General features: G+C 41.1%; 1 long non-coding RNA gene across 1 annotated transcript; it reads right to left on the bottom strand.

The window, feature by feature from the left end:
* Positions 1-23,372: 23,372 nt before the first annotated feature.
* Positions 23,373-25,046, bottom strand: LOC306893876. The gene is made up of 4 exons (XR_013786635.1): positions 24,998-25,046; positions 24,245-24,379; positions 24,079-24,171; positions 23,373-23,492 (listed from the first exon to the last, which is right to left on the bottom strand). It is a non-coding gene; the product is annotated as an uncharacterized lncRNA (long non-coding RNA).
* Between the last annotated feature and the right edge of the window lie 1,630 nt (positions 25,047-26,676).

Consider the following 26,676-nt stretch of genomic DNA (forward strand, 5'->3'; position numbering starts at 1 on the left):
TAGATTCGCTTTTCCCGCCCCTGGATCTTGGCCCGCGGCGCCGGAATTGATTTCTAGCGTGAGGCTGCCTCCGTTAGAGTCACAGGCCTCAGTCCCTGGGCCTCATATCTTCGGCGCCACTGCCAACGCTAGCACGAGCTTGTCGCCGCATAACGCGTAAACGGCTGCCATTCTCTCTCTTCAACAGACACGCCCCACGTTTTCATTGGCCACAGCCGCTGCGATGCCAGCGCCTCCACACGCGCATGTGATGGAACCTCCACCAGTCTCCAGCAACATCAGAGCGCAGATTTTGGCAGAAGTCCAGGCTGCTGGCGCTCGAAGCGGACCCCAGGCCTATTCCTGTACAACCTTATCCGGAGTTGATCTTCCAGTGAATCACCCACTGCAAACGCCTCTCGATGCCTCTCTCAAAGTTGAATCTAATCTAATCTCAATTCCATAACTAAGGCAGTTTCCCCCAGGACCCTGCAATCATACCTCACGGCGTGGAGAAGCTTCAGATCGTTTCACCAGGCTTTCAGCATTCCCTTCCCAGAATGTTCTCTCCTCACAATTACCTCATACATCTCATTTCTCAACACTGCAAAAAACCTTCAGGCCAGCTCCATCAGAGGTTACCTCAGCGGACTCCAGTTCTTCCATAAATTGATTTTCAACTCCCCGTCACCGGCCATAGCAAACTCCCAAACATCAATGGTTATCCAAGGCATACGAAGATCCCAACCCGCCCGTCAGGACGCTAGGAGGCACATTACCTTGGAGTTTCTCACCAAATGCATCTCCATCCTCCGCAAGGGATATCACTCCACACATGTTGCCCGCACACTTGACGCCATGTTCACATTGGCGTTGTTCGGCTTTCTACGATGCTCAGAGATCACCACCACATCCAAATTCAACCCTTTAGTTCACCCCACCATGAATGACCTCCAGGTGCTGGATTCGGAGACGATTTCTTACTCGATTAAGCAAAGTAAGACTGACCAGACCAGGAGAGGCCATTTCGTCTACGTTTTCAACATCAATTCACCGATTCAGCCGTATCGAACCCTCCTAGCCTACCTTCGCTACAGACAACCCCGGTCAGCGGCCTTATCGGATCCCCTCTTCATCGACTGGTTTCAGAAGCACCTCAAAGCCGTCCTGCTCCAATCTGGCATCCCAGCAGACAACTTTTCCGGTCACTCCTTCCGCATAGGCGCAGCTACCACAGCCGCCCAAAAGGGCCTATCCCAGCCGCAGATCCAAGCCCTAGGCCGATGGTCATCTGAGGCTTTTAGAAGCTTCATCCGGACAGACCTGTCGCTCCTCAGGGAAGCCCAGCAAACACTCCTTTCCCGTATCATCTGATAGTCTCGGATGTTAGTTCAAACCTCAGCCACTTTGACGCATGACTCCCTGAAGATCGCATCACCTTCGGACCAATCGACTCAAGCAGGTGTCGCAGTTGTCCAGCTTTGTCACCCAGGAACGCCTTCGGAGGAGATGGTTCTCACATCTGGGGCTCGGCTGAGCCAGTCTTCTTTGCTGAAGGCGGCACCACAATACAGTTTGTTAACAAGGCAGCCAGCGCTTCCATCTCACGACGTTGTTCTCAAAGTCTCGAAGACTGCACCACTCGCCATGGAGACAGTACCGCAGCAGCAACCGGCCCCCGCAGGGGCCCGAGCTTCCAACAAGTGCTCTGTAGCAGCAGGCACCACCAGCAATGAAGCCAGTATCGCAGCAGCGACCGCCCCCGCAGGGGCCCGAGCTTCCAACAATCCCTCTTCCACCCCAGCTCATCTCATTTTCTCTAAAGTCCCGCAGGACCCTCGGGGGGGGGGGGGGGTGTGTTCTGGGCTCGAGCCGGTTTCGAAACCGGAGCACTTGCTCTGAGCAGGGTAGAGTGCTCCGGGTTCGGATAGATCCGGCGAGCTCGGAGCCCACTCCCTGTACAACACACCAAATACGCATAACCTGCATTCCCATGCTTTACCATCTATCCCAACAAGGAGCTGTTTATTGGCGAGGGCGAACTCGTGAAACAGTACCGTTAGTTTTCAAGGCCATGCTACTTAGAGGATTAAAGCTGTAGTAAGCAAAGGAGAGAATGAATCAACGTAAAGTCTTGTTAAGCCTGTCTGACATTTCAGAGTGGTCCCTGTTGTTTTTGATCTCGGATTGCTTAAACCGACTGTGATGACCTGCCCTGACCTCTGCTTGTTAGTGTTTTTGGATATCCCCTGACATACCTGGCGCTGTTCTCTGACCTCTGCCCGTTTGACCATTCTTTTTAATAAAATACTGCATAAGGATCCGAACGTCTCTGACTCCACATTACAGATAGACATCATTCAATGTTTATGTAAGCACACTCCTGCTAAACTCAAGCGGAATGATCTTTACATTATTTACAATAAATTGATAGAGAAATTGAAAATTACTCCAGCCATGGGTTTATTAAATTAATGTGAATGTATTTATATCTCATGGGAACCTATATTTATATTTTTGGGCTCCCTCCTTGTACAGTGCAATTAGGAAGTGGAGGATACAGTGGATAAATACAGAATACAATATTAGGGAAATATTATACAGTGGGCATTGACAAATGAAAATACTTAACAGTAGGTATGTACTTATGAAAATATAACAGTAGGTATGCACTATGAACAATATATACAGATGACTATATACTATGAACATTAATGTACAGGTGGCTTTGAACAGATAATAATTTATACTAAACAATAGCGCAAGTGACTTAAGTGTGCATAAGTTATAGACATTAGCTATTAAAGTTGCAGTGCAATAGGTGAGTGCAATAGACGAGACAAGTTATAGTGCAATAGAGGAGTAGATGCAGTTAATAATGTTATAGTGCAGTAGATAAGTTAGTGCAGTTACTGAAGTTACAGTGCAGTAGATAAGTGAATGCAGTTATTGAAGTTACAGTGCAGTAGATAAGTGAATGCAGTTATTGAAGTTACAGTGGAGTAGATAAGTTAGTGCAGTTACTGAAGTTACAGTGCAGTAGATAAGTTAATGCAGTTATTGAAGTTACAGTGCAGTAGATAAGTGAATGCAGTTATTGAAGTTACAGTGCAGTAGATAAGTTAATGCAGTTATTGAAGTTACAGTGCAGTAGATAAGTTAGTGCAGTTACTGAAGTTACAGTGCAGTAGATCATTTAATGCAGTTATTGAAGTTACAGTGCAGTAGATAAGTGAATGCCGTTATTGAAGTTACAGTGCAGTAGATAAGTTAGTGCAGTTACTGAAGTTACAGTGCAGTAGATAAGTGAATGCAGTTATTGAAGTTACAGTGCAGCAGATAAGTGAATGCCGTTATTGAAGTTACAGTGCAGTAGATAAGTGAATGCCGTTATTGAAGTTACAGTGCAGTAGATAAGTTAGTGCAGTTACTGAAGTTACAGTGCAGTAGATAAGTGAATGCCGTTATTGAAGTTACAGTGCAGTAGATAAGTTAGTGCAGTTACTGAAGTTACAGTGCAGTAGATCATTTAATGCAGTTATTGAAGTTACAGTGCAGTAGATAAGTGAATGCCGTTATTGAAGTTACAGTGCAGTAGATAAGTTAGTGCAGTTACTGAAGTTACAGTGCAGTAGATAAGTGAATGCAGTTATTGAAGTTACAGTGCAGTAGATAAGTCAATGCAGTTATTGAAGTTACAGTGCAGTAGATAAGTTAGTGCAGTTATTGAAGTTACAGTGCAGTAGATAAGTTAATGCAGTTATTGAAGTTACAGTGCAGTAGATAAGTTAATGCAGTTACTGAAGTTACAGTGCAGTAGATAAGTTAATGCAGTTACTGAAGTTACAGTGCAGTAGATAAGTTAATGCAGTTATTGAAGTTACAGTGCAGTAGATAAGTCAATGCAGTTATTGAAGTTACAGTGCAGTAGATCATTTAATGCAGTTATTGAAGTTACAGTGCAGTAGATAAGTGAATGCCGTTATTGAAGTTACAGTGCAGTAGATAAGTTAGTGCAGTTACTGAAGTTACAGTGCAGTAGATAAGTGAATGCAGTTATTGAAGTTACAGTGCAGCAGATAAGTGAATGCCGTTATTGAAGTTACAGTGCAGTAGATAAGTGAATGCCGTTATTGAAGTTACAGTGCAGTAGATAAGTTAGTGCAGTTACTGAAGTTACAGTGCAGTAGATAAGTGAATGCCGTTATTGAAGTTACAGTGCAGTAGATAAGTTAGTGCAGTTACTGAAGTTACAGTGCAGTAGATCATTTAATGCAGTTATTGAAGTTACAGTGCAGTAGATAAGTGAATGCCGTTATTGAAGTTACAGTGCAGTAGATAAGTTAGTGCAGTTACTGAAGTTACAGTGCAGTAGATAAGTGAATGCAGTTATTGAAGTTACAGTGCAGTAGATAAGTCAATGCAGTTATTGAAGTTACAGTGCAGTAGATAAGTTAGTGCAGTTATTGAAGTTACAGTGCAGTAGATAAGTTAATGCAGTTATTGAAGTTACAGTGCAGTAGATAAGTTAATGCAGTTATTGAAGTTACAGTGCAGTAGATAAGTTAATGCAGTTACTGAAGTTACAGTGCAGTAGATAAGTTAATGCAGTTATTGAAGTTACAGTGCAGTAGATAAGTTAATGCAGTTATTGAAGTTACAGTGCAGTAGATAAGTTGATGCAGTTATTGAAGTTACAGTGCAGTAGATAAGTTAATGCAGTTATTGAAGTTACAGTGCAGTAGATAAGTTAGTGCAGTTACTGAAGTTACAGTGCAGTAGATAAGTGAATGCAGTTATTGAAGTTACAGTGCAGTAGATAAGTCAATGCAGTTATTGAAGTTACAGTGCAGTAGATAAGTTAATGCAGTTACTGAAGTTACAGTGCAGTAGATAAGTCAATGCAGTTATTGAAGTTACAGTGCAGTAGATAAGTCAATGCAGTTATTGAAGTTACAGTGCAGTAGATAAGTTAATGCAGTTATTGAAGTTACAGTGCAGCAGATAAGTGAATGCCGTTATTGAAGTTACAGTGCAGTAGATAAGTTAGTGCAGTTATTGAAGTTACAGTGCAGTAGATAAGTGAATGCAGTTATTGAAGTTACAGTGCAGTAGATAAGTCAATGCAGTTATTGAAGTTACAGTGCAGTAGATAAGTTAGTGCAGTTATTGAAGTTACAGTGCAGTAGATAAGTTAATGCAGTTATTGAAGTTACAGTGCAGTAGATAAGTTAATGCAGTTACTGAAGTTACAGTGCAGTAGATAAGTTAATGCAGTTATTGAAGTTACAGTGCAGTAGATAAGTTAATGCAGTTATTGAAGTTACAGTGCAGTAGATAAGTTGATGCAGTTATTGAAGTTACAGTGCAGTAGATAAGTTAATGCAGTTATTGAAGTTACAGTGCAGTAGATAAGTTAGTGCAGTTATTGAAGTTACAGTGCAGTAGATAAGTTAATGCAGTTATTGAAGTTACAGTGCAGTAGATAAGTGAATGCAGTTATTGAAGTTACAGTGCAGTAGATAAGTGAATGCAGTTATTGAAGTTACAGTGCAGTAGATAAGTTAATGCAGTAATTGAAGTTACAGTGCAGTAGATAAGTTAGTGCAGTTACTGAAGTTACAGTGCAGTAGATAAGTTAATGCAGTTATTGAAGTTACAGTGCAGTAGATAAGTTAATGCAGTTATTGAAGTTACAGTGCAGTAGATAAGTTAATGCAGTTATCGAAGTTACAGTGCAGTAGATAAGTTAGTGCAGTTATGAAAGTGGTCCATTAGTGCAAATGAGCATTCAGTATAGTATTTCTGGTGTGCACGTGAGCAGTATAGAGTGCAAATGATGCTGTGTGTATGTAAACAGTCCGGTAGAGCAGATAACATGAAGAACTGGTGTGTACAGTTCAGTCATGCATGGCAGCCCTGTAGTGCAATGTAAACAATGTTATAGCAGCATTGAAGTTAAAGGTATGAGGGGTAGTGGAATCAGTGGGGAGCAGAGTTCAATAATGAAACCGCTCTGGGAAAAAGGCTGTTTCTTAGTCTGCTGGTTCGGAGGCACCGGAAGCGCCTACCGGAAGGCAGGACAGTAAACAGTCTATGAGCGGAGTGAGAGGAGTCCTTGAGAATGCTGCAAGCTCGACACAGAAAGAAGGGACACAGGTGAGCCTTCTTGAGGTGTTGGTGGTCCAGGACAGGTCCTCCGAAATATGAGTCCCCAGGAACTTAAAACTGGAAACACGTTCAACAGACATCCCATTAATGTGGATGGGGTCGTGTGTGTGCCTCCTTTCACCTTCCTGAAGTCCACGATGATCTCCTTTGTCTTGGAGGGTGTTAAGGAGCAGGTTGTTGTCTGAGCACCATGTGACCAGGTGCCGGACCTCCTCCCTGTATGCAGTCTCATCGTTGTTGCTGATGAGACCAATCACTGTTGTATCGTCTGCAAACTTGATGGAGTTAGATCCGTTCACAGGCCTGCAGTCGAGTGTGAAAAGGGAGTAGAGAAAGGGGCTCAGTATGCAGCCCTGTGGTACACCAGTGTTGAGGGTGATGGTGGCGGAGCAGATGTGGCCTATTTGTCAAAAGCTGAGGCCTGTTCCTCAAGAAATCCATAATCCAGTTGCAGGTAGAGTTGTTAATGCCTAGGTTTCCAAGTTAGATGATTAGCTTGGAAGGGATGACGATATTGAATGCAGAGCTGAAGTCTACAAACAGCATGCGTGCACAAGTGTCCTTATTGTCCAGATGTGTGAGCACGGAGTGCAGCGCCATAGACACTGCATCATCTGTGCTCCCATTGCTATGGTAAATGAAATGGTGGTTTCCCATACCGGGAGTCGAACCCAGGCCACCTGGGTGAAAACCAGGAATCCTAACCGCTAGACAGTTCATCTTATTAAGCTTAATTGTCAAACTGTGCATAAAGACGCTATGTGTTAACAGCTGTCATTATTCCAGACCCATAGTTCTCATTTCACCTCCTTCATTATGCTGATATCTTCAACTCTCATGCAAATGTCCTCACAAAACAGATGTGAGATAAATGCAGAATTAGTATTTGTCATTTAAAACGCACCATTCAATTACATTAAAAGGTAAACCTCAGTTTTTGTGCTCATTCTGATGACTTGAAATAGGTTTGTGCTTAGTTGTAATTGGTGAAATCTGGAAATTACTGAATTGAGTTGTTAAACCGAGTTATTTTGAATGAAATCGATTTTTATTGTGAACCGAACAGAACTGATTCATTCTGAGATCAGTTTTTAATCGAATTGAAAACTTGTTGGTTCAAATTGAATAAACTACCTAAAGATTCATTACAGTCCATCCCTGCGTTCAATGACAGTTAAAGTTAGAAATAAACACTAAGCATAATGCAGTTGAATGTTTAAACCGATATAGGCTAATATGTTTTGGGTGTTTAACAATGGATGTTCATGTTTCTAATCAAATAAAAGCTTTACATTTCACTCTTCTAACGAAACAACTGGATTTCTTCGGGTCTATGTAAAGTCCTCCTTCCGAAACGCTCTGATTGGTTAAGCTGACGAGGTCTTATGTCTAAAATAGACTTGAAATATAAAGCGTTTTTATATAAAGTCAAACACCCCAAAACATACTCAAAGCTTCAAAAACAGCGAAATAATTTCTCCTTTAAAACGTAGATGCGGATTCATTCGCAGAGTTATTACTTACCAGGACTCACCAGTGCAGATTCGACACACCGCCATATTCCCGCCCACGTTCTCTGGTTTGTTACATAGATTTGAGTGAAGTCACATTCAGCCAATCACAAGTGAGTGTTAACCTACGAGGCGAATCTGTTGTTCAAACTAATGAGCGGGAACAGCGGCTGTTGTATTGTGTTGTAGCGCAACTGAAGTCGGGTCCTATGGGCACAGATGAAAGGTATGGACCATATATACGCGTTAAAAACAAGCTGCTGTGGTGTCGATCATGTGTGATTCGAGTATGCGGAAGTAACGGCGTTTACAGGAGAAAAGTTCAGAGCTCGCGATCACTGCAGTTGAAGCTCTGAGAGGAACGGATGATTCATGCGCGTGCACGAATATTACATGTAATATTATAATTGAACGTTTTCGATGTCCCGCGGTACAGACCCGGAAGTGACGCTCCAGGCATTGGCATGTCCCGTGTCATGAGGTTTCCCTCTGTTATTTAAAGTATTTGACGTAAGGATTTTTAACGTCATCAACCCTGAACCCTGACCTCTATGACAAGAATAGACGCGAATATTGTGCTTCAAAAGAACGTTTGAATATCTGTGTGTGTCATTGAAACACGTCTGTTTAGCACAGCAGTTCAAATCTAAGAGCAATAATACATTTGAATGTTATTTCTCATAAATATCTCGACTATACATTGTAATCTGGTGAATTAAAGTCTCAATGTCCTGCTGAAACAGCAACATCAGCAAAACCTTGTTTCCTTAAAGTAAATATACGTGTGTATGTGTGACAGTATCTTTTAAAATGGCGCCTCCGCTCCTGGATAAAGACTCATCTGAATCCTTCTCTAACATCTCCAGTTCACACCAACAGTGATTGACACCTTCAGTAAAGCTCCTCCTACATCAAACCACCAATAAATACCAGAAAGCAACAAGCAGAAGAATCACTTCAGGTGTAAGAACTGAAATCTTCACACAGTTGTTGGAGTTTGTGGAAGAGAAGCTTGAGAACACGAGAGATCCAGAACTACACACAACAGAAACTCAGAGGACTAAAGAACACAGAGGTTGGTTTCTGTTTTTAAATCTTTATTACAGATTGGATTTAAAATCTACATAATAAATTTAGTGATTGTCGGTGGACAATAAATGCAGAAAATTAGCAATAAAATACACTTCATTAATAATATGGCTGTGATGTCCTGTTGTTTATCTCGAGAAAGGGGGACCTCTAGTGGTGTCTCTCACGTAACGTTATGTTTATTTTTGTACTATCAGTCTTGCCGTAGTTCGGATATTTATGGTGAAGTAAACGTTACGCATTTTTTCTCTCTGGCCTGAAAAACGTTTGCCTGTAAGTACAAACTCAGAGTTATGTTGTTATTGAATATTAGTAATGCAAGTAATCCTCTGTTATTGAGTTTAAGTTAATTCTAAATATGTATCGCGTATGCTACACGCTAGCATCGTAATGGAATTTCTCATAGAAGTTAGCCTTAAGCTAACGCATGTGTTCCTGAATGCTTTTATATATTTTATATTTCATGTTCGTCTGTATCTTAGTTAAATACTGAGATGTATTTTTGTATCTTTGTAGTTTTACAGTACTTCCTGAGTAAAGTTTGAAAGGATACACAAGCTTCATTCTTTGTCTTGGGGAAACTGTTATCTATCTGCCGAACTAATGTATCAGGCAAGACCACACACTCACACAGAAGCAGAATAATGGACATAGGTTGACCCCCCTTTCTGCTTTGTCTTTAAATAGCTTTTTTGACCCTTTCTTTACACATTTTCATCAGTCTATTTTTTTATTGTCTTATTGGAAAAAAACATGAATGCATTTGTTCTTCTACCAGACCAGAACACGGACGTGATGATTTTAATTACAGGACATATAATTCAATGACACAACTTTTTTTTTAAATAAACATGAATTTGTTCTCTGGCTTGAACAAATAATATTTTAACATAGAAATAATAATTCTATTGCTTTTTTCTGCTGGAAATCTCATTACCGTAAAGCGTCCCGCTACATCTGAGTGCATTTTATGTTGTAATTTAAACCGAGTAAAGTTAAAATATTCTCTTAGGATGTGTTCATCTTATATGGCAAACACTTTTATCCAAAGAAATACTCAGTGCACTGAATGACTGTGTTCCCTGAAAATGAAACCATGATCTTGTCTTGTGATGTTGTTTTGTACAATTGTAAAACTGTGTTTAACAGATAGTTTTGTTCACTTCAGATATGATGGAAGTGAATAAGGACAGTCAAGATGAAGTAAAAGATGCTGATCAGAAACATCAACGTGCACAAAGATTCCAGAAAGTTTCACTGGAAGAAGATCTGAGAACAGGAGACAAAAAGAGTGAAAAACAGCACATGAGAATTCACACTGGAGAGAAACCTCACGCATGTCTACAGTGTGGAAAGAGTTTTACAGATACGAGTAACCTTAAGACACACATGAGAATTCACACCAGAGAGAAACCTCACGCATGTCTACAGTGTGGAAAGAGTTTTACACAAACAGGTCATCTTAAGTCACACATGAGAATTCACACTGGAGAGAAACCTCACGCATGTCTACAGTGTGGAAAGACTTTTATAAGTACGAGTCACCTTAAGACACACATGATAAATCACACTGGAGAGAAACCTCACGCATGTCTACAGTGTGGAAAGACTTTTATAAGTACGAGTCACCTTAAGTCACACATGAGAATTCACACTGGAGAGAAACCTCACGCATGTCTACAGTGTGGAAAGACTTTTATAAGTACGAGTCACCTTAAGACACACATGATAATTCACACTGGAGAAAAACCTCACACATGTCTACAGTGTGGAAAGACTTTTACACAAACAGGAAGCCTTAAGATACACATGAGAATTCACACTGGAGAGAAACCTCACGCATGTCTACAGTATGGAAAGAGTTTTACAGAAACAGGAAAACTTCAGACGCACATGAGAATTCACACTGGAGAGAAACCTCACGCATGTCTACAGTGTGGAAAGAGTTTTACAGAAACAGGTCACCTTAAGACACACATGAGAATTCACACTGGAGAAAAACCTCACACATGTCTACAGTGTGGAAAGACTTTTACACAAACAGGTGACCTAAAGATTCATATGAGAATTCACACTGGAGAGAAACCTCACGCATGTCTACAGTGTGGAAAGACTTTTACACAAACAGGAAGCCTTAAGATACACATGAGAATTCACACTGGAGAGAAACCTCACGCATGTCTACAGTGTGGAAAGACTTTTACACAAACAGGTCACCTTCAGGCACACATGAGAATTCACACTGGAGAGAAACCTCACGCATGTCTACAGTGTGGAAAGACTTTTATAAATACGAGTAACCTTAAGACACACATGAGAATTCACACTGGAGAGAAACCTCACGCATGTCTACAGTGTGGAAAGACTTTTACAGTCTTGAGTAACCTTAAGATACACATGAGAATTCACACTGGAGAGAAATCTCACGCATGTCTACAGTGTGGAAAGACTTTTACACAAACAGGTCACCTTCAGGCACACATGAGAATTCACACTGGAGAGAAACCTCACGCATGTCTACAGTGTGGAAAGACTTTTATAAATACGAGTAACCTTAAGACACACATGAGAATTCACACTGGAGAGAAACCTCACGCATGTCTACAGTGTGGAAAGACTTTTATAAATACGAGTAACCTTAAGATACACATGAGAATTCACACTGGAGAGAAATCTCACGCATGTTTACAGTGTGGAAAGACTTTTATAAATACGAGTCACCTTCAGACACACATGAGAATTCACACCGGAGAGAAACCTCACGTTTGTCTACAGTGTGGAAAGAGTTTTACAGGCACAAGTCACCTTAAGAAACACATGAGGCTTCACACTCGAGCGGAACCCTTCAATGGATCAGTGCAGTAAAACGTAGGGCTGTACGATGATGGCGATTATTTTGTCAGTTGAGAACTTTGGTTTTTAATTTCACTTGAGTGTTTATTAGGCCTATACTTTACAGCCAATGAAAATGTTATAATCTGCTGCCATTGAACTTCTTCAACATGGTATTTCAAACCACGCAAACAATAATCTATAAAAATGTCGAAACAGAAATGAAAATGTTGTGACCTTCAGAATGAAACCTTGCTGCTCCTTTTTTTATATAAATCCTTATTATTGGTCACTCTTCATGTTTGTCTGTGTGTTTTGCAAGAGAGTATTAAAATAGTACAAATGATTTGAAAAAATGTTGTGCTCTTTTATTTCCTGTTAAGTGGCCATTTACAACCATTACAAGATACAACCATGATTTTCTGACGCTATCGGGAGTTTAGGGTTTGCTTTTAAAATATTATTGTCACCACGATTGTGCTAAATTAACTGCACATTTAATACACAGCTCGTTGGAATGCTTGATTCTGATTGGCCAGTCGCGACATTTGCAGGTTGGTTATTCCCAAATAACAACCGCTTAAATGACTGATAACACAATGTAATAACATATATTACATGATATTTACAACTTATTAAACCAAATTGCCTGTTCATGACATATGAACGTCCTTTCTGACCAAACCGAAAGAAAACGGCTCAACATCTGTAATCTGTATGAATTTCTTTCTATATCACCTTCAAACCGTCGGTAGAGACTGTCTCCAAACCCACCTTTATAGTTTGGTACAAAAAGAGGTTCTGGTGACCTATCTATTTAATTTAGTTATAATTCAGCTGTTAGGGGGTGAACTCATCTGTTTCCATTATATTAAGCCTTAAAGTGCTGCATAATTAAGGGCATGGTCACATTTACATTACCAACTTACAAGTAGTCAACATTTTGTCATCACGCTAAATGATGTTTTATTAACAAAGTTCGGGAGGAACCTAAGCATATGAATCAGCCCGATGTTCCATCAGCAGCAATCACCTATCAGCCGAGCACGCAATCTCTAATAATGATCTAGGCTGGTTCACCATCAGCAGTCACCGTATCTACCCTATCAGCTCCTGCAAGCTCTATCATAAATAGACAAACAATCTTACCTGTTGCATCTTGCCAGATAAGCATTGTCAAGTTTCGCCACTATGTCAGAGTCTCCCGTGGTCTCTAAAGTAGCAAACGTTCCAGATCCTTCGGTGCCATCATGCGCACCACTGCTTTCCAGCTCAGGGTCGGATTATACGGACTATTCCCAAGCTTCGCCGCGGGGCCGCCATCCCCGCCGCTCTGAGCGGCATGCATCTAAAAGGAAGGGTTCGTCATCGCTCCCACCGGCACGATCGCCACCTCATTCACCGGAGTCATCATACGCCAGATCCTTCGGTGCCATCATGCGCACCACTGCTTTCCAGCTCAGGGTCGGATTATACGGACTATTCCCAAGCTTCGCCGCGGGGCCGCCATCCCCGCCGCTCTGAGCGGCATGCATCTAAAAGGAAGGGTTCGTCATCGCTCCCACCGGCACGATCGCCACCTCATTCACCGGAGTCATCATACGCCTCTGCGCTCCCCAAGATATCTGCATGCAGCAAGTGGACGATCCAGAGCCTTCGTCTGGCCCTTGCCAACGCGGACATCCCATTCAGCAGGCGGATGTCGAAAATTGAGCTCTACACCCTCTACGTGTCGTCCCAGGCTGACGTCCCCTCGATGAGGTTGGCACGATCGGCTGTCAATAACGAGCCAGGCTCGGCTCGGGGTCCCATCCATTCCAGGCACGGGCAATCTACCTCCGCGGCTCGGCATGGCCTCCCTCACTCGAGCCGACGCAGCAAGCCTTCGGCAAGTCTTGGAAGCGCTCAGGTCATGCTAGAAGCCACGGATATCCCGATCGAGCACCTCCGGCAGCCCGCGGCATATCAGCTCAATGCGTGGGACACCAGCGCGACTGCAGATGACCGCCCCGTCCAGGCTGGCCGGCAACTCTCAGGAGCCCTGGCTCACCCATACGTCTCCGGTGCCTCCGGTGGGGATACAACCGCTGGTCTCTGGACCACAATTCTTTGGCGCCGCCGCTAGCGCAAGCATGTCTCCGTTACACGCACAAACGCCCGACATTAGATTCGCCTTGCCCGCCCCGGGCTCTTGGCTCCCCAGTGCGAGGCTGCCTCCGCTGGGGACACAAGCGCTGGTCTCCGTACCACAATTCCTTGACACTGCTGCCACCGCTACCACAAGCCTATCTCCGTTAGACGCACAAGCGGCCGCCATTACATTCGCTTTTCCCGCCCCTGGATCTTGGCCCGCGGCGCCGGAATTGATTTCTAGCGTGAGGCTGCCTCCGTTAGAGTCACAGGCCTCAGTCCCTGGGCCTCATATCTTCGGCGCCACTGCCAACGCTAGCACGAGCTTGTCGCCGCACAACGCGTAAACGGCTGCCATTCTCTCTCTTCAACAGACACGCCCCACGTTTTCATTGGCCACAGCCGCTGCGATGCCAGCGCCTCCACACGCGCATGTGATGGAACCTCCACCAGTCTCCAGCAACATCAGAGCGTTAAGGTCACTTTATTGACAGGTGGAATGCCGCTGCTGTCCGCCGTTTGTCGGTCTGAGCTAACTTGATCACGTCAAGATATTTATTTTAGTGGGAAAAGTTCTGTTAAAATAAAATATACATTTCTCACACAGCAATACTTAAACTTTATTTGAAACGACAAAATCATTTAAATTAAGATTGTCACGATCGTCAGCTGGAGTGCCCATGAACTCCAGTAGAGGGCCCTCCACTAAGGACTCTTTTTGTGTCCTTTCCCATTTCCCATAATCCTCGGACTAATCACCACCAGGTGTTTCCAATTCCACTCCCTATATAATCTGGTTCCAGACTCTCAATCAACGTAAAGTCTTGTTAAGCCTGTCTGACATTTCAGAGTGGTCCCTGTTGTTTTTGATCTCGGATTGCTTAAACCGACTGTGATGACCTGCCCCGACCTCTGCTTGTTAGTGTTTTTGGATATCCCCTGACATACCTGACGCTGTTCTCTGACCTCTGCCCGTTTGACCATTCTTTATAATAAAATACTGCATATGGATCTGAACGTCTCTGACTCCACATTACAGATAGACATCATTCAATGTTTATATAAGCACACTCCTGCTAAACTCAAGCGGAATGATCTTTACAATGAATTGATAGAGAAATAGAAAATTACTCCAGCCATGGGTTTATTAAATTAATGTGAATGTATTTATATCTCATGGGAACCTATATTTATATTTTTTGGCTCCCTCCTTGTACAGTGCAATTAGCAAGTGGAGGATACAGTGATAAATACAGAATACAATATTAGGGAAATATTATACAGTGGGCATTGACAAATGAAAATACTTAACAGTAGGTATGCACTATGAACAATATATACAGATGGCTATATACTATGAACATTAATGTACAGGTGGCTTTGAACAGATAATTTATACTAAACAATAGTGCAAGTGACTTAAGTGTGCATAAGTTATAGACGTTAGCTATTAAAGTTGCAGTGCAATAGACGAGTAGATACAGTTAATAGAGTTACAGTGCAGTAGATGAGTGGATGCAGTTAATGGAGTTACAGTGCAGTAGATAAGTTAATGCAGTTATGAAAGTGGTCCATTAGTGCAAATGAGCATTCAGTATAGTATTTCTGGTGTGCAAGTGAGCTGTATAGACTGCAAATGATGCTGTGTGTGTATAAACAGTCCGGTAGAGCAGATAACATGAAGTACTGGTGTGTACAGTTCAGTCATGCATGGCAGCCCTGTAGTGCAATGTAAACGATGTTATAGCAGCATTAAAGTTAAAGGTATGGGGGTTAGTGGAATCAGTGGGGGCAGAGTTCAATAATGAAACAGCGCTGGGAAAAAGGCTGTTTCTTTGTCTGCTGGTTCGGACGCACCGGAAGCGCCTACCGGAAGGCAGGACAGTAAACAGTCTATGAGTGGGGTGAGAGGAGTCCTTGAGAATGCTGCAAACTCGACGCAGAAAGGGATGCTGGTGAGCCTTCTTGACCAGGCATGAGGTGTTGGTGGTCCAGGACAGGTCCTCCGAAATATGATTCCCCAGAAACTTAAAACTGGAAACACGTTCAACAGCCATCCCATTAATGTGGATTGGGTTATGTGTGCCTCCTTTCGCCTTCCTGAAGTCCACGATGATCTCGTTTGTCTTGGAGGGTGTTAAGGAGCAGGTTGTTGTCTGAGCACCATTTGCCGGACCTCCTCCCTGTATGCAGTCTCATCGTTGTCGCTGATGAGACCAATCACCGTTGTATCGCCTGCAAACTTCCGTTCTCACCGGAAAATAACTCACCAACAGCTAAAAGGCAGATTACGGGGTCAGAAGGAAATGAAGGTATGAATGCGGTCCTGCAAAAAAAAATAAAGCAACTAACTGATAAGGTGGATACACTAGGCTCCCAGCTGAAACAGAACTCCATCATGTTGTCTAGCATAGCTAAGGCTGTAGAGTTCAACGCGGCAGAAATTAAAGATTGCAAAATGCAGTTACAATCGACAGTTCGAGATGTAACGGCTGTAAAGAAAGACAACGCAGAGCTAATGGAACGTGTCCTTGAGTTAGAACGATACAAACGGCGGTGGAATCTCAGAATTCGTGGATTAAAAGAAAAGGATGGTGAAGACATACGGGTGGCGGTAGCTGAGTTACTGGTCAAAATCTCACCTTCATGGTCCTCGAGCATTAACCAGATTGTGGACTCAGTTCATCGAATAGGGAGACGTGAGGGAAACATATCAAGACACGTCATAAGTCAGTTCACTCAGAGATTGCATCGGGATGCGCTTGTAGCCGTTTCTCTAAAACCGAGGGTCAACCACCACACTCCGGAGGAGCCGACACCAAGGACACCAGTCAGGCAGGACAACGATGGTACACAATCTTTTCTCTTTATCAAGTAATTAAAAACACTTAAAACAACATTGAAGCCCCGCTCCAGGGCGTCCCACGTGGGCCTCGAACGAAGGGAACTCTGGCCAGCGGAGAGTCAAAAGGGCCTGAGCCAACCAGTCGCGGAAGGTAAGCGACACGAGATAGACTCTAGGTCGGGGCGTCGGCGCAGCCGTAGACTCCCTTCCTCTCCCACAAAGGGATCTCTTTTCTCCTCACAAAGGGATCTCTTCACTCCCAATGCGGCAGCCAATTGGTCACAACAGTCAGCAGACTCGAGGTTTACTTCATCTCGGAGTACAAGGTCAGATGCAGCAGCCAACAGACTCAAGGTTTGCTTCTTGCAAGGCAGCGGTGGACCAGACTTTCGAAGGGTGTCGCCAAAGCATCCAGCAACTTCCTGTGTTCACAGAACAACAATGAGTAGACAGTACAACCGTTACTAACCGGCTTCCTCCTTCGTAGCAGGTCAGGTGCAGCAGCCAACAGACTCGAGGTTTGCTTCTTGCAGGGCAGCGGTGGACCAGACTTTCGTCGAAGGGTGTCGCCAAAGCATCCAGCAACTTCCTGTGGTCACAGAACAATGGGTAGGCAGTACAAGTGTTACTAACCGGCTTTCTCTTTCCCTGAGCAGACAGGGAGGAGGTGGCAGTCTCCCAGGAGATAATTGAGAAACACAAGGGGGGTGACTAGGCTTTCTTCGGTTCCTAGAACAATAATCAGAGAATAATTTCCCACAACCTCAAGTGCGGCTCATCCCGGAAGACGGAACACGGTAAGAATAGTTAAATATGCTTTTTTGTACAGTTACGTTAGCCAGTAACATTAACGTTGATTGCTCTGTTTGATGTTTTTAATTCTGAAGTGATTTTTGTCATTAGCGTTGAGTAAGATTGATTTGGTAAATAACTTTTTGAATAAAAGCTGTTTAAACGGAATGTCTTTATCTTTCGGGAAGGGGGTGATTTTATCGGTTTTTAATTCAATCCTGAGACCATATTTTAACCCCTTTCCAGTAAAATAGCATGCTAAATAAACTGATCGGCCTAGCTTAACGTGTAACGTAACCTGTTTTTGAAAAGATGGAGTCTTCTGTTCATATTTTGACATATATTCTCCACCTCCCCATGTAATGTTGTTTCAGATAATTACTTATATTAAGATACTGTTTTTATATCCGAACAAAATAACTTATAAATATTTAAAATAAAAAAATGCTAAAAGTTTTCTCTGATCTTTAGGTGTAATGGATCAAATATACAGTTTCAGCAGTATAAAAACGCCAATGGACTGTCCCACTGAGAAAATAAATCTGGTTTTTGTGTGTTCTGTTGCAGCTTAGGCCTACAGTTTATAGTCCCACTGGTCTGTTTTTGCATTATTTTGTCTTTCCATTTATGTTTTTCACCCAAACAAACAGATAAAGTGAGATTTTATACTGTTTTAAACTTGATTTAGCCAGCTATTTTGTCAAATAGTAATAACTTTACACACTACAGCTTTTAACATGTGGGTCATTATCACTAAAGAGTGCCTTTGAAACTTCACAATTTTCAAAACATAAATCTTAAATTTTCAAGTTGACTTCATGTTTGTTGCAATAAGTAGACCTATGACTGTTAGAAATGTATGCTGGTCAACGCTCAAGCCCATTTATACACTTGTCCACCATATCAGGGTAGGCTTGGTGACAGGGTGTGCATTTGAGGCAAAAGTTAGCATTTAATGAACACACGGTGTAGCTGCAGCTAGCAAAGGGATTAACTGTTGAAGCTGACTGTATGAAAATATGTATTTTATACTGTTTAAGATACATATTTTCAATTACTGAAATGTTTTTGTTAATTTAAACTACAAACACACAATGTTGAAAACTAGGAAAGGAAATATGAGTGCAGATTGCAGATACTAACTGTGTGGGCAGAAGATGTTTTAACCTCAATGAGGAAAGGCAGAACAGGGGAGGGGATGTCACTGAGAACATCAGACTATTTCTTAAAGGGGCGTTTACTCCAAAATGACAGAGTAGACGGCAATTACAGGGACGCATGCTTAATGCTTAATATTACTATGAAAATAGAATATAGATTATCCAAATGATTTGTTTTATTGAATACATTGCTGAGGACTATAGGAACTTTCAAAAAAAGATAAAAGTTTTGTGCAAAGTATCCATTTTTTTAACTCACTGAAGGTAGTAGCTAAGCAGTGTGAGGGACATGCCAAAATCACATACATAGTCGAAGAAAATGGTCATAAAATGATAAAACACATTTTAAGAAATCTTCTTATTGCAGTTGTACGTGTAAATATTAGTACATTTATAATAAAACCTCAAAATGTCACTATTTTGCATTATGTATAGGATGGCTCAGTGTTTCTGATGAGGACACCAAAAGGCACTTTATAGTGATAATGACCCATGTAATAATATTTAATTTCAAACGATTCATATAAATAATTTAAGATTAAAAGTTTAAAACCTACCTTTTAGGTTTATGACCTTTGTATTTTAAAAACCCACTTGCATTATTAAACTTTAGCTCTAGTATACTAATCATTTCATGTCATATTAATATTATAAATCATATATAATATACTGTGTGTGTGTGTTCTGTTGCAGTTTAAAAGCTCGTTCTAGTGCCACTGGTCTGTTTTGGAGTTTGTCATCTTTTCCAAACAAACGGGTAAAGAAAGATTTTATACTGTTTTACACATGATTTAGCCAGCTGTTTTATCGAATACTGGGCGTGTTTACATGCATATTCTTAAACTGGTTGTTTAATATGCAGACTACCAAAGGCTTTTTTTTTAAATAACACAACATTTATTTTGTAAATTATTTTACCAGTGTTTATTCTAAGAAATCGACAGAATTTTTTTTACATTTCAGATTTCCTCCCTGGCAACTATTGGGGGCCATGACACAAAACGTGTCACATGGAACATTCTTTCCCACATGTTCCATGATGATGTTGGGAGGAGGATCAACTGGAAGGGCATGAATGGGAAAAAATCTTTTAATCAGATGGAGTCTAGAAAGTTCCTCCTGTGTAAGTAAATGTAACAAAATTTGCCTGGTTGAAAAATATAAGTGCATAACTTTTTTGTTTTAAAATGTATCTAACGAGCGAGTACATCATGTATCCCTCTTCAGAAGTTTGTTTTTGTCTTATCCTGAATCATTAAAATACACCTATAGGGTTCACTTTCAGACTATTCTAGAAAGCAACCGCTTTTGAGTAGCCCAGTACCTGAGTGAGAGAAGTGTCTGTACAAGACTGTACAAGTTTGTTTTAAAAGCATTGGTTGTGTGTATCCTTACAGGAAAATTTCACCATTTTTACATATGCCACTATGCAGTTACCTTAACTTAAAATAGTTGATACATATCTGTCCTGTATCAGTGCGTGCACTTAATCGCTGTAGCGCGCGATGCCACTATGTTAACGTTTAGCTTAGCACCATTCGTTCCATTCATTCATTACGATCCAATTAAGAAAGCACCAAACACTTCAGAGCGATTAAGTGCACACACTGAGATGAGACAGATACATATCAACTTGTCTATGAGGTAAGAACATAGTGACATATGTAAAACGGTGGTGTTTCCTTTAAAAAAACTGGTAGCTCCTATGTGATTTCATGAGTTTGTTTAATAATAATTCTGCTTACAGGTGCTGTGAGAAAGAGCCATGTCTCCCGTGCCGCCACGGATGATGAGATCACAAAACACGTGATACGGTGGTTCAACCTGGCAGCAGACAGGGGAAATTCAAGGAGCCGTCCCAGTGTCAGCACCCAACTGTAGTGTTTTATTATTTAACTTCTGTGTTCAGTGTTCGTTTACCAGTTAAGATAAAGTTTACTTCAATTTAAATTTTAGTTTGTATTCATCGATCTTTTGAAAACCCAATTTTCACAAAAAAAGATTTAATTAAATGGTTCTTGAGCTACATTTAAAAAAAAATATTTTTCCTTAAGTAAATAAAAATATTTGTAAAATGTATGGTTGCATTTCATTTTCTGTAATACAATTCTATACATAAATAATACAACTCTAAAAACATTCTGTAAGAAACTCTTTTTATAGTTGAAATATTACTGGCTAAAACGAGTGAATTTAGATTTATACGTTTTGAATGATTTCATCATGTGTTATTAATATTAATAAAGGGAGGCATATTAAAAATTAAAGAGCAATCCATTCTATATGCTTGTCAATTAGATTTGAAATATTTCTTTAGCTAGTTTTGGCCAGAATACTATCATCAAATGTGTTCATTTTAATTTAAGAGAGAGCATTAGTGAGCAGTTAAAACGTTATCCAACAGAGATGATTGAAAGAGTGAGTACACTGGAGCTATCATTTAATATTGATGGCCTACCCATTTTTAAAAGCAGCAGGACACATCTTTGGCCCATCCTCTGTGCTATTCACCTAAACCCCATTAGTGTTTTTCCTGTCACACTGACACTTGGTCCCACCAAACCAAAAGATCTGGATTTTGCTGAGGAAGCCATAAATGACATCCAAGAGCTCCTCGACAATGGTCTGGATGGAAAAAAGATTAGGATCAGATGATTTGTGTGTGATGCACCAGCAAGAGCAATGGTGAAGAAGATCAAGCAGTATTCTGGGTATTTTGGTTGTGACAAATGCACTCAGAAAGGCACATGGGTCTCTAGGCGAGTAACGTACCCAGAGGTAGAAAATCTCACTCTGCGCACCAATGAAGCATTTCGTGCTGAAATGGCCATACGTCAGGAGAATGAGACTGCACCAGTGTCTCCCTTTTTGAGGCTCCCGTTGGATATGATACAACAATTTCCAATTGACTACATGCACCAAGCCTGCCCGGGTGTTATGAAGAAGCTCATCACAGAGTGGGTCAGAGGAGATAGAAAAGTAAGACTGTCTGCGGGGCAAATAAATGAGGTGACGCAAAGACTGCTGTCACTCAGACACGCCATTCCAAACTGTTTGGCCCGAAAACCTCAGAATCTAGAGGACATTGATAGGTGGAAGGCAACAGAACTGCGCCAGTTTGCTGTTTACACAGGCAAGATCGTGCTGAAGGGCATTTTGAGTGACCAACTTTACGACCATTTCATGGCATTTAGTGTTGCCTTGAGTCTTCTGCTTTGTCCAACATTGGCAAGGGAACACAACAGATACAGCAAAGAGCTAATGCAATACTTTATTGAGAAAACAAAAGAACTGTATGGAGACCACTTTCTGGTGTACAACATCCATTCAATGGTACATCTATCAGAAGAGGCAATGACTTTTGGCAGCCTTGATGCATGCAGTGCATTCCCATTCGAGAATTATCTCGCGAAGCTAATGCGGCTTGTAAGGTCTGGAAGGCAGCCACTTGTTCAATTGGTCAAACTTCTCACAGAGATGTCCACTTCTCCTCTCTCTGTGGTGGCCTCCAAGTCGAAAACCAAAAGGCCCAACAATGCATTTATTCTTGCTGAAGGAAACTGCTGTGAGGCCATTGAAGAGAGAGATGAGTCGGATGATTCAGGTTCACAGTTGCTGATGTGTAGATGTTTTGAAAGATCTCAACCACTGTTCAGAGATCCACTAGACTCAAGAACACTTGGATGTTTTAAAGTCCAAACAAGACATGCAGTGATGAAGCTCATACCAGAACGCCAGCTGACAAGAATTGCCATAATGATAGAAAAAGGCCAGGAGTTGATTTTCTTGGCCGTCCTGCATGAACACTGAGCACAGGAAGTTTTTCTCTCTCTCTCTCTCTCTCTCTCTCTCTCTCTCTGTCTCTCTCTCTGTCTCTCTCTCTGTCTCTCTCTCTCTCCCCCTCTCCCTCTGTGGGGACAGTCCATAGGCATCACATTCCTGTGAAACAAGTCTCATTTAAGGACATCATGCACTGAAAAAAGTGTTTTATTGGATCAAAGTAAAAAAATTGCGTCAACTTGTTACAACTAATTACTTTACTTTAGATAAACTTAAAATTCTTACTTTGGCTAAACTTAAAATTCTTTCTTCGGCTAAACTTAAAATTCTTTCTTCGGCTAAACTTAAAATTCTTTCTTTGGCTAAACTTAAAATTCTTACTTTGGCTAAACTTAAAATTCTTTCTTTGGCTAAACTTAAAATTCTTACTTTGGCTAAACTTAAAATTCTTTCTTTGGCTAAACTTAAAATTCTTACTTTGGCTAAACTTAAAATTCTTACTTTGGCTAAACTTAAAATTCTTACTTTGGCTAAACTTAAAATTCTTACTTTGGCTAAACTTAAAATTCTTACTTTGGCTAAACTTAAAATTCTTTCTTTGGCTAAACTTAAAATTCTTTCTTTGGCTAAACTTAAAATTCTTTCTTTGGCTAAACTTAAAATTCTTACTTTGGCTAAACTTAAAATTCTTACTTTGGCTAAACTTAAAATTCTTACTTTGGCTAAACTTAAAATTCTTTCTTTGGCTAAACTTAAAATTCTTTCTTTGGCTAAACTTAAAATTCTTTCTTTGGCTAAACTTAAAATTCTTACTTTGGCTAATAATGGATAATTAAATCTTTTGAAAGCAAAAAGCTTCTTTGAACCAAATAAAATCTTTAAGTTGAATGAAATCTCAAATTATACTTTGTCTTAAGTTTATACAAAGAGAAAACATTTAATTATTTTACTTTACTTTCAAACAAATGTCATTTTAAATATTAATGTAGAAAATGTACAAACTGTATAACAATGTAAACTGTAAACTGGAAAAATTGTCAATGTTTATTATATATTTATACAAACACTGACAGTATAAGAGTTTGACAGTATAACAGTTTTCACAATGTCCAGTGCACGACTGAGAGCATCACTTTCACGGACCACAAAAACTGCCATGGTGGTCTTTTCAAATTCTCTCTCCGCTTCCTCCCTCTGGTCAGCCTAAAAACATACAAGAACAGAGCAATTGAGGGACTGTCGAAGGAAAAACACTCCTTTCACATCTGAAGAATTATTTTTTAAATGTAGTTAGCTTTCCTACTCCGGAAGTTGCAGACCCAAAACGTCTCGGTTGCTTCGATTAAAATATCTTTATTTGTGTTCAGCTTAACAATGAAATTTGAACGGTTTATAGCCGTGATTTAGTGACTAAAACATTTACATTTTTGGGTGAACTAGAATTGGTAACGAGTGCAACGATGTTTAAAGTAAATTCTGTTTAGAAACAAAACACTGCTACACACTTATGAAGCCTTAAACATGATAATGAATGGCGGAAGAGCACTTCGCAGCACTTCAACCTCGGCGCAGTAATATAACTCATATAGTAATATAATTAATATAGTAATATATAATATAAAAATTTCAAGCCTGTATGACTTTATTTCTTCAGCAGAATTTTGAACAATGTTGGTAACAGAACAGCACAGCTCCCATTCACTTCTATTGTATGGCACAAAACCATTGCAAGTGAATGGGGTGCTGTTAACAACATTCTTAAAAAAAAAACTATGTTCTGCAGAATTACCTGGTATTCTTTGATCAGTCAGCTTGCATCTTCACCAAGGTACATGATGAGGCACTTCAGCAGGCACTCTCTTATGATGTCTATGTCCAGACTCTACAAGATGTACAGTTTTTATTAGACGAAAACACTATTGAATTCTAACAATTCTAATTGCATCCAGCAATACCTGATCCATAACATTAATAGTATCCTTCGTTTTTCATGGAGGACTCCCCCTTTGCTCCTAATAACCTGGAGAAGTTGAGAGCTGTGTCGGTCCAAAGAAGCCAAAAATCTTGATGCGCAAAAATTCAGCATTAATCTGCAAGAAAGAGAAACAGAAAATGGACTTCGTAAAGAACCTGATATTACTTTGAAAACTAAGTGTAAAAATACATATATGTTTAACATTTTTTGCTGGAAAAGCATGATCTGAGGCTTTGGTTTTCAGGGAATTTGCCAAAAACTTTAACTGTGTGCGTAGGTTTCCCATCTTCATTTTAAATCTATGTGTCCACCCGTAGCAACCATTGAATGATCCTTTTTCTGCCAAGCAAGGGTGTTTCTTGATCAGGTGCTGCCCAATGTGATGGAAATACTCTTTAAACGATTATGTGTGTTTGTATTCACAAAGCATGCATTTATAAGTTGTCAAAGAATCTTTTTGAAGGTGATGTTGAGGATGCCTCCTCGACATGTGGCTCTTCAGAGAACTCTACGTTTTAAATGAACAATGAGGATAAGGATGACGATGTCCAAAATGCCTATGATCAAGCTTAAAATGCTTGAGAAGCTCAGGACGCTTGGCTTTGGTGACACCACAGTCTTTGCATTTCTACATCGAGTTACTTGCCAAAGAGAGGGGTTAGGAAGAGCATAGAAGAGAAAACCATGCATTACAAAACTGACCATACAAAGCAATAATTAAGGTGCAAATTACTTTTTCACGTGACTGGATTATTCAGAACCTGCCCTGAAAAACGTTGCCCCATCCTACAAAAGACAAAGAGAATTATAAGAAACTTGGGCTCACACATAACGTAAAATCTAAACAGGCGACTTCTTTACAGGGTATGCTTGTAGATGCAATATGTTATTATGTGTTGCTGCCCGTCACTTGAAGTCATGTGTTTGGGCCTTCACGTTAATATGCGTTTCGCGCACATAGCTTGGGTTAGGGTTAATCATAAATGAGACGTTAGCGTTCGGAAGACACTCGCAGTCTCGTGCACACAATTTTTAGCTGAGCTGACGTTAAGTGTTAAACGAGTACATTGTAAAAACTACTTTCTTAAATAGCAAATAATCATCGTTATAAAAATAAAGCTTCATAATAGTGTTAAGCCCATACAAAGCGTCTAAAGCGGGCATGTATTTTCTATATGACAAAATCACATTATGAGTATCGCACTCCAGCATACACGAAACAGCAGTTATACTACTTTTCAATATCAACCCATCTAACCTATTTGCTTGTATAATAATTATTTTATTTCCACTCAGTTTAACTTCATAGTGATGAGGGGAACTTGTAAACTTGGTAGCCTGTCGTGAACGTGGAGGAGAGGAACGTGGTGGAAGAACCCAAGTGCAGGCAGACACGGGGATGTAGGGGTTAACACACAGACTTTAATAAATAATAAAACAAACTCCCTCGATGGGGAAAACACTAACAAAACTAAGATACAAAATTGAAAACAAAGACTTCCCGCAAGGGGGGCAAAAATAAACTAAGAATAATTAAACAAGGAACTTGCCAAACTGCATACAGTGACCAAGAACAAGACAGAGACCAAGAACATGACAGGAAACAAGTACAACGAACAAGCCCAAGACAATAGACATGAGGGCATCTTATAGGAAAACTAACAAAGGAGATAACAATGGGCAGGTGTGGGTAATGAGACACAGGAGGAAAGCAATACTAGGAACGAGAGGGGCGGGGCCAATGACGAGACTGGAGAGAACACATTATGTCCTGATTGACAATAATATGTTTCTCTCCACATAAAACACGTGGGTCTATCATGATTCTGCCCCTAGACCAGAAAACCAAGACAAGATTAGGCAGAATCATGACAGAACCCCCCCCTTAATGAACGACCACTGGCGTTCACCAAGGGAGAACACTAACAAGACAAGACCGACCGGGAAACAGACAACAACCAACAAAACATGGTAAACACAATTAGGGGCAGACAAGAATACATGATAAAAGGGTTGGGGTGACATACTAAAAATAACAAACAAGGGAGGGGGGGAGGGGGAACAACAAAGTTCATGGGGGGAACACATGAGTCCATGGGGGGGAAGTCCAAAGGGGTTGGGATAAGGGGGAACAGTTTTTGTCCCTGGCGCTCGGAAGCGCGGAGTCCCAGGGGACTTAGGGGACACCCCGGGGGGCGGCGTTCGAGAGCGCGAAGTCCCAGGGGCTCTAGGAGTCCCCGGCTGAGGAACAGGACTCGACGCCGGCTGGAAGGCCGGCTGAGGAACAGGACTTGACGCCGGCGGGACCACCGGACTCCACGGGACCACCGGACTCCACGGGACCACCAGACTCCACGGGACCACCGGACTCCACGGGACCACCGGACTCCACGGGACCACCGGACTCCACGG

Source organism: Barbatula barbatula (assembly GCF_947034865.1).
Source record: "Barbatula barbatula genome assembly, chromosome: 5".
NCBI classification, from domain to species: domain Eukaryota; kingdom Metazoa; phylum Chordata; class Actinopteri; order Cypriniformes; family Nemacheilidae; genus Barbatula; species Barbatula barbatula.